We start from the raw sequence: 9,049 nt of genomic DNA, 5'->3' as shown, positions 1-9,049 counted from the left end.
TTCTGACCTGCTTTGCAAGATATATACCAGTTTTCAATAACAATTCAGGGCAGTGTGTTACAAGAGAATACTATAAGGTCTTTTAGAAGCTCACAGAAGGATGGAACATTCGTGAAGATTGACTCATATTATTAAAGTTGAATTTCTTTAATGTATTAGTGCAAGATAAGGGCTAAGTCCCAAAGCCACACATACTGCACCTCCCATTATACCTTAGAAACATTGATACCCAACCCTGTAAAAAGAAGAATGCCAGAGAGAGACCCTTGGTTGCAGAAAAGTACATTGTGAGTTGGACCAACAGTTTATTCACAAAAATAGACTACCAACTTCAGATAACAAAGAACCAAAATAATAATCTTAATATTTAAAAACCATAGAAATATTTTACCAGAGACTTGAAAAGCACAAGTTCCAGTATCCTGCTCAAATACTATCAAACTAAGCTCAAGCTATTCACATTATTCAAATTTGGATCACTTTAAACATATCAGTGCTAGAACAAGGCAAAGCCTGAAACCCGCATGTGCCACACATTCCATTATGCTTTGGAAGCATCAGTGTCCTACTCTGCAAAAATAAATAATGCAAGGGAGAGTGTCACTTCGTGTGTTAGACAGAAAGACAGATGTGAGTGAGATGTAAAGAGTGTGGGGCCCACCAGGAACTCAGGGAGTTAATCAGATAAAGCCAGAAAGCCAGAAGGGACTCACAGAGTTAACACCCTTGGCCATCTGAGTTCATTTCACAGGCTCTGAATCTGGGCTGACCTTGAGACTTGCTCTAGCTAATGCAAGTGAGATAGGGGGAGAGACATGGGACAAGCATCATGATTAGTTTTCCTAAAAATGCTGAGATATGAATAGCATAGTGAAAACAGGTGGGACTTATCTTAAGGCTAAGATTCCATTTTAAAAGCAGAGAGTTGGGAAGTTAAAGTCCTATGCGATCTGAGTTCAGACCAGCCTAACATATTCTTTGGTAATCAGCTGACACCTATCTTAAGGCAAGGCAAGCAGTCTAAACTGATGTGTTCCCAGTGCCTGGGGTCAGCCACTGTCTTGGAGAAGAACAGGAAGTTTATTCCACAGAATTATTTGGAGGTCTGACTGTGGATACTGACATATTGTCTCTCACCAGAGAGAGAGACATCATGAGACCATATGACAAGCCTCCAACCCGCGACCCTTTACCATTACCCATTCTTGAAAATCCTTAAAAGACAGAATCCCAGCTTTTAAGCATGCCACCTCTCTGAGGTTGCCTGCACTCCCCTTTCCTGGAGTGTGTATTTTTAAAAGACTTCTTACTGCTCAACTTACTACATTTGGTCTCTGTGCTCTTCCAGTGGTGTCTCTGTCACTTTGCTATTTCATTTTGTTTCCCAGACTTTAAGCACAAGTCTTCACTCTGCCTGTCCTACTTCAGGTAAGTAGGAAGGGCCTGCTGAGAGCTCTGCTCTGAGTCTGCAGTTTCCTCTCACTGAGCTTCCCCTTCCTCTCTGCTTTATTCAGGTAAACCTGCCTTTGTCTACCTTGACTCTGGCCTGTTCCTCCGTCGGGGTGTATTCAAATAAAACTTTTGCTGTGCTTCACTGCTGTGTCTCTGCCCTTCAGTTCTTTGTTGAGGCAGGGACAAGAACTGAAGAGAACAAACTCAACCCCCGACAGCTGCAGAGGAGCCTGTGATGGGCATTCCTTTGGTGAGACAAGGTGATGTAGTGCAGGGATCAAGAGTACAGGCTCGGGAACTAGACAGCCGGTCTGGATCCTGGCTCACCTCCTGTGACTGTAAGCAAATTATTTCATCGTTGTGGGCTGTACTTTCTGTTCAGTATATCATAAGAAGATTGTGAGGAGGAATAAGTGAATTGATGAGGGCTGAAAAACCCTGACTAGGTCAGATGACTTCCAAAAAATAATTAATACCTGATGAATGAACTGAAATAGCTCAATATATGCAGATGAGATCCTTCTACATGTAGGACTTGTGCTTGAGTGTAAATGCTACTTCCTACAAGGATCTTTAATATGGTTGATGTGAAATTACCTGGTAAGTTTTAAAAACTGTGATTCAGTCACCATTTTACTGGCCAACCAGTTTTGTTAATGTATGCTCACTTTTACTTATTTAATCAATTGTAAATTGGGAATATAAACTTACGCTTTATTAAGTGCTGGCTTAATATCAAGAGGTGTGAGATATCATCTCTGCATTGGAAGGCTCTAAATAATGGTAGAGGAGATAAGATATACACAACAAATGATTACAAAAACATGGCATATACCAAGTGATAACTGTATGGCATAGATAGAAAATATATTTGTGTAGGTACTGATATACAAATGAAAGATTATTATCAGGTCATTCTTTGTTCAGTTAAGCATGATTGACTCAATTATTTTCCTTTGAATTGCCATTTCAATTTTGTATTGCTACAAGAAATGTTGGTCAACTGAAGTTCCAAAAATTCTATTTCTCTGTGTTTGTCTTGTTATCATATTATTGTTTTGTTTTTTTATTCCTGAAGAGTTTCAAATGAAGTAGAATTCTGGGTCCACATGTTAACACTTTTTGTACCCCTCATTCCTCTTGCTTGGCACATTACATGTTGGTGTTTATATTAACTATAACATATGGGAACCAAAAGTTAATCTACATTAGACAAATCTCTTTTCAATTTAAACACTATATAAATTATTCAGTTCAGTTTTCATACCTACAACTGAAGGATGATGTAGACAACCGGTAGAAGAAATAGAAGAGAGCAATAAGAGTGATGGAAGATTTATAGAAGAGACTTTTTTAAAAGCTAGAGAAATTCATGTTCTTCAGCCATAAGAAAATAATCCAATGAGTGAATGTCATTCAATAGGGATTGCCAGTAGATCATTTCCACAGAAAGGATACAAGTGACTGGCCTTGAAGTGCATCCGGTATTATTTATTTAGAGATTAGAAAAAACAAAACTACAAAGTGTGCTGCTCAAACCATGGTTGGTGGATAAGCAGCATCTGCGTAGTCTGGGAGCTAGTTAGAATTGCAAATTTCCACTCTCCATCCAAGACCTACAGCATCAGAATGAGAGCAGGGGTGATGGTTCAGTATCTATTCTAACAAGCCTTCTCTTTAGGTGACTCTGATGGAAGTCAAATTTCTTAAGCATGGCTCTAAAAGATCTTTACTGTGAAAGGTGTGCTTAAAATATTCACAGAGAAGGTGGGTCTTTATTTCTCTTGAGATTGCTACTCTGAAGAGCAATCTGACGGACTGCTGACTCTCCGGACCTGACCTAGCACTGTGCACCATTCATTGCTTGCCAAGCCCATCTGACGTCCCAGGCACCTCAGCTTGCCTGTCCGCCTCACCCACTCCTGTGATATTGTCACAGTAGGTAGATAGCCAGACAGGAGCAGGGAGGGGGTTGGGGACTTTGGCTGTGTTTACATTCAGTTAGATGCTTGTTTATATTCTAAACATTCCAATTAAACTGTCCTCATAGCATGTGGGGAGTGAGGGTACTGGTAACAGACCTGCCAAAAATGACTGGTTCCAACATAGAGAAGTTGATCCTGACCTCTCTTCAAAATACATTATATGTTCATTAGCATACTAAAAACCACACCTCTTGGTGCCAGGACAGTTCAGAGGCAGACAACCTAAGGCCAAAAAGAGGGCATCACCCATTTCTCAGAAATCCCTTCCCTGTTCCCAAGAAACCCCACCCATCCCGATGAATATTCCGCCCCTTGCTTAAACCCAGATATGAGACCACCCGGTCTGAGCCCTTCCACACTGCTCACCTCTCGAGCATGCCCACGCTGCTTCCTTGAGCGTGTGCTTTTGCTTTATTAAACTACTGTCTGCTTGTACCTGCTTGACCTGTTTGTGAACTGCTTCTCGATCAGAGTCCTGGACCCCCTCTGGCTGAGGTCTACCCTAGAGAGCAGGGACCCCTCCCCATACTGGACTGCTGGGCGACAATGTGGGGACGAGTAAGCGCTCAGTCTTGGGCATGCTGAGTGCCCATCCTGCATGCGGCGAGAGCTCAGGGACGCACAGCTAAGGATTTCAAGAAAGGTGCAAGTCCTGAAAAAATATGATAGAAGGAGAAGGAAAATAAATGGCAAGACGACAGATAGGTCAGGATAGAAAATAAGACTAAGAGGGAATTACAAACGTGAGAATATACAAAGAAAGAGAGGAGATTATTTTTCAAGTTAAGAGTTTAGTTCAATGAGAAGTAAGGGGAAAAGAAAGAAAAGGAATTTGGCGGTAATAGTCAGGGGGTCACTGAAAAGGTTACACGAGTCAGTGTGTGAAAAGTACAACAGTGCTTGGCACATGGTGAATGATGTATAAGGGCTAGTTATGACTGTGACTGCAACCAAGGAAAACAAGCAAAGCAGGAGGTATGAAACCACATTAGCTTATCATGTTCCAGGGAAAATCTATACAGGCAACCCTTTCTGAAGTAACGGGGTGAGCCAGATGCCCTCTATAGTCTTCACAATTAGTAGTTATTATGTGGCTGGTATGTTATATAGCATGTACACACACACACACACACACACGCATGCACACACACCCCACATGCTTAACCAGAAAATACCTGTGGTATTTATTGCTTTTTTTTGCCTTATAAATTGTAAGTACTTTAATTGGCATATCTAGGTGACTGGTTTCAAAGTCATCTTTAGGTTACATGAAGAATAATTTTAAAAATACATATAGGGTAGCCTTGCTACTAACAAATTCTTTTAAAATTTTTGTTTTAAAATGTGTAATTTGATAAAACCTTTTAAAAATAGAAAAATCCTCTGATTTGGCTGACCTAGCATACCTAAACACAATGGGGTGTCTTCTTAATTACTTCCTTTAATGTGCTGAGCTTGGTTTCAGTACTCATTAGACATCAGACTTCCAAGAGAATTTCCTGTTAGTTTTGGCTAAATTATTAATTATATGGAAAAATAGAACATAGCAATTGATAATAGATAGTCTCTGCAAAGTATTAAATGAAAGTGCAAGAAAGAAAATGTTTCTCCATAGAATCTAGCAGTAGAAGCAACAGATGATCAGACTAAACTCACAATACACTGGTGAAATTTAACTTTCTCACTGGCCAGTGTTGGTGATGATTGGCACCATATGGGTTTTCTCAAAGCAACTAGAAACATATTTACTCCTTCCTTCTTAGTGAAGTTACCAGATGGCCCCAAGGGAAGAATATGATGTTTCTCCGATTTTACTTATTCAGAAAATAAGAATCTTAAATTTAATGTATTACAGCTTTCGTGAATTCATTGTGATTGAGCACACCTAGGAAATGATGTTTCACAAAGAAAATCCCAAACCCTTAGGAATCAGTTTAAGCCTTAAGTCATTCAAAGATATTCAAAGAAATTTGTGGTGTTCCCTGGTACTAATAGGAAATGTTAAGACTAAATTACACTACTACGGTAAGTTTATTAGAGAGAATGACAAACCATGCTCTTTGTTCTCAGGAACATTTCAGCACTGTGTGTGTGTGTGTGTGGTGAAGGAGGTTAGTGGTGGCAGCATTACTGACCAGAAGGTGGCCACATGCTTCTCCGGTTAACAAAATCAGAAATTGCTTTTCTAGGTCTATAAATTTCCTAGGATCTGGTTCTTTAAGTATAGATTTCAAGGCTTTCCAAATACTGATAATATCAATATTATTTTTAAATTACTGTATTCTGAAGTAACATTTAAATCCAACACCCCATGCTGTTGGTGCTTGTTAGACCAACTGATGAGGGACAGTTCTTAATCCGTACAACATTGGAATTGCACAGGGTAATTAATTCTTCAGTCCCTAGTGCAAATGGCTGTAATCTCAGGACATCTTACAAATAACAAGGGGGTCAAGGTAACAGGGTGGGGCTGACCCAGTAGAAATCTATTAGCATGCTTAAGGATCAATAAATACATCATATCTGCTTAAACAGAGTGGATGAGTTTAGGTGATGAAGACTTCAGAACACTGCGTGCTTTAGTCAATAGTATAACCACCTCCTGGGGAAACCCCTCTGTGGGCATCCATCTAAACCTGGCCCTACTTATGCACACAAGACTGAATGGCATTCAATGGTGACTGGGTAAGGAACTGTAACATTCTTAGGGAATGTACTTTATGATATTTCATTCCAATACTGAATAGTCACTGAAACAGGAACTGAAAAGCAATAGAATACAAAAGTCTTGCTCTTTCTGACAAAATATGTCCATTACGATGCAAATTAATTTCCTTAGGGACAAAGGTTTTTCTTTAAAGGCAGAAAACTAAAACAATTAAAAAATATGAAACGTGTAGATTGTCCTGAAATATTTTTATTTACATAATGATTCATAAATGACATTACAGGTATATACAAAAAAGTATTTGGTTCTGAAATGATGGATGGGCGGAAGGATGTTGACTTCAAGAGTTATTTGTTTATTCAGCATACCCTCATGAACTGCTGGTAGACTGTTGGACAGCAAGCTGAAAAATACTGGTCTAAGTGAATGCGCATATTAGCAGAGTGACAGTGGTGACATGGAAATTAAACACAGGCCTACCTTGGAGGTATTATACATTAGGTTCCTGACCATGGCAGTAAAGCAAATATTGTAATAAAGTGAGTTAAGGGAATATTTTTGGTTTTTCACAGTGCATGTTTACATTGTGCTGTACTGTACTGAGTATGCAACAGCACTATGTCTTAAATAATATACATACATACCTAAATTTTAAAAAGCTTTATTGCTAAAAAATGCTGGCCATCATCTGAGCTTTTGGCAAGTTGTAGTCTTTTTGCTTTTGCTGGTGGAGGGTTCTTGCCCCCACGTTGATGGCTGCTGACTGATCAGGGCGGTAGTTGCTGAAGTTTGGGGTGGCTGTGGCAATTTCTTAAAATAAGACAATGAAGTTTACTGCATCAATTGACTCTTCCTTACAGGAATGACATCTCTGTAACATTTGATAGCATTTTACCTACAGGAGAACTCCTTTCAAAATAGCAGTCAGTCCTCTCAAACCCTGCAGTTGCTTTATCAAGTAAATTTATGCAGTATTCTGAATCCTTTTCTGTCATTTCAAAAATTTTCACAGCATCTTCACCAGGAGAAGAAGAGTCCATCTTAAGGAACCCCTTGCTTTGCTCTTTCACAAGAAGCAACTCCTCATCTGTTTTGTCATGAGATGGCAACAATTCAGTCACATCTTCAGGCTTCACTCTTAGCTCTAGTCTTTTCTATTTCCACCACATCTGCAGTGACTTCCTCCACTGAGGTCCTGAGGTCATCCAAACTAAAAAAGTTTGCAATATTGTGAGAAGTACCACAAGGTCATCCATGAGGGCTGGAATCAACCTCTTCCAAATGCCTGTTCATGTTGATATTTTGGTCTCTTCTCATGAATTATGAATGTTTTGCATGGCATCTAGAAAGGTGAATCTTTTCTACAAGGTTTTCAGTTGATTTTGTCCAGATACATCAGAGGAACCGCTATCTATGACAGCTACAGACTTATGAATTATATTTCTTAAGTAATAAAACTTGAAAGTTAAAATTATCCCTTTATCCAGGTGCTGCAGAACAGTTGCTGTGTTAGGAAGCGTGAAAACAATATTCATCTTGTCCATCTCCATCAGAGCTCTTGGTGACCAGGTGCACTGTCAATGAACAGTCATATTTTGAAAGAATCTTTTTTTCTGAACTGTAGGTCTCAACAGTGGTCTGAAAATATTCAGTACCTTATGTTGTAAATAGACTCGCTGCAATCCAGGTTTTGTTGTTCCATTTATAGAGCACAGGCAGAGTAGATTTAGCATAATTCTGAATGGCCTTATGGTTCTTGGAATGGTAAACAAGCATTGGCTTCAATTTAAAAGTCACCAGCTGCCTTAGACCCTAACAAGAAAGTCAGCCTGTCCTTTGAAGCTTGGAAGCCAGGCATGTCTTCTCCTCTCTGACTCTGAAAGTCCTAGATGGCATCTTCTTCCAATAGAAGGATGGATCATCTACACTGAAATCTATTGTTCTGTGTGGTCACTTTCATTATCTTTGCTAGATTTACTGGGTTACTTGCTGCAGTTTTCTCCATCACTTGTGCTTCACCTTGTACTTTTATTTTACAGAGATGGTTTTCTTCCTTAAACCTCATGAACCAACCTCTGTTAGTTTCCAACTTTTCTTCTGCAGCTTCTTCACATCCCTCAGTCTTCAGAGAATTGAAGAGAGTTAGGATCTTCCTCTGGATCAGGCTTGAATTTAAGGGAATGTTGTTGCTGGTTTGATCTTCTATCCAGACCCCTCAAACTATTTCCAGATCAGCAATAAGGCTGTTTTGCTTTCTTACCCTTCATGTGCTCACTGGAGCAGCACTTCTCATTTTCTTCAAGGATTTTTTCTTTGCCTTCACAACTTGGCTCTTTGGGCATGAGAGGCCCAGTTTTGGGCTTATCCTGGCTATGGACATGCCTCCTCACTGCGCTTCTATCTTTCGGTTTGAAATGAAAGATGTGCACCTCGTCCTTTCATTTGAATACCTGGAGGCCATTGTAGGGTTGTTAACTGGCTTAATGTCAATATTGTTGTGTCTCAGGAAATAGAGAAGCCCAAAGAGAGGGAGAGAGAAGGGGGATCAGCTGGTCAGCGGAGCCGTCAGAACCCACACAACATTTATCAATTAAGTTCGCCATCTTATGTGGGTAGTTTGTGGTGCTCCAAAACAATTAAAACAGTGACACCAAAGATCACTGCTCACAGATCATCATAACAAATACAGCATAATAATACTAAAAAAGTTTGCAATATTGTGAGAAGTACCAAACTCTGACACAGAGCCATGATGTGAATATGTATTGCTGGAAAGTTTGCACCAATATAATTGTTTGTTGCAGGGTTGCCATAAACCTTCAATTTGTAAAAAACTCAGTATCTGTAAGTGCAATAAAAGGAAGAACTACAAAATGAGGTATGCCTGTAAAAGACAAGATCTAAAACCTTTGAGGGAGAAATTATCAGACATGATGATTCATTG

This window comes from Manis pentadactyla, chromosome 1, assembly GCF_030020395.1.
Source record: "Manis pentadactyla isolate mManPen7 chromosome 1, mManPen7.hap1, whole genome shotgun sequence".
Lineage (NCBI taxonomy): Eukaryota > Metazoa > Chordata > Mammalia > Pholidota > Manidae > Manis > Manis pentadactyla.
This window is presented reverse-complemented; position numbering follows the sequence as displayed.